The sequence below is a fragment of the Chaetura pelagica genome, unplaced genomic scaffold, assembly GCF_000747805.2.
Source record: "Chaetura pelagica isolate M959 unplaced genomic scaffold, ChaPel_1.0 scaffold212, whole genome shotgun sequence".
NCBI lineage: Eukaryota > Metazoa > Chordata > Aves > Apodiformes > Apodidae > Chaetura > Chaetura pelagica.
Genome location: NW_009952365.1, coordinates 1,861,312 through 1,861,894, shown reverse-complemented (window position 1 = coordinate 1,861,894; position 583 = coordinate 1,861,312).

Here is a 583-nt window from a genome sequence, read left to right as displayed (position 1 = left end):
CAGCTCTGCTCTGCGGGTGAGGAAAAGCTTTCACATCGCAGGTTCTGGGGGTGGTTAAACGCGGCCAGGAAGGACGTGGCGGAGGGAGGAGGAGAGAAAAGGCAGGTCTGAGGAGCTGTAGGGAGAGAACGTCATCCTAGAGCTGCCCCACGGGGAAATGGTGATGGTTAGTGTTCAGAAACGATCCGCAAGAGTAATTAAGAAGACCAGAGTGGCAGTTCTCCCCATCTGAGAAGGACTTGCTGTCCAGTCTGATGGTGTCACCCCTGTGTCTGTAGCTCCCACAGTATAACCTGGGAATCGTGTGTGTCTGTAGCTCAGGTTCCCACCTGGGAATCGTGTGTGTCTGTAGCTCAGTTTCCCACCTGGGAATCGTGTCAACACCTTAGGGAACCCCTTCCTAAAAGAACATTTGGAGCAGCTTGTGCTGTTCATCTGACACGAATAGTTACAGTCATCAGAGAATAAACAAACCAGGAAAGACAACAGGGGCAACCAAGAAGTAGCTGTGACTGTGAGATAGGGTTTTTCCAGGTATTTTGCAGCCACTTCCACAGAGTTCCAAAATCCTAGGCAAAGGTGG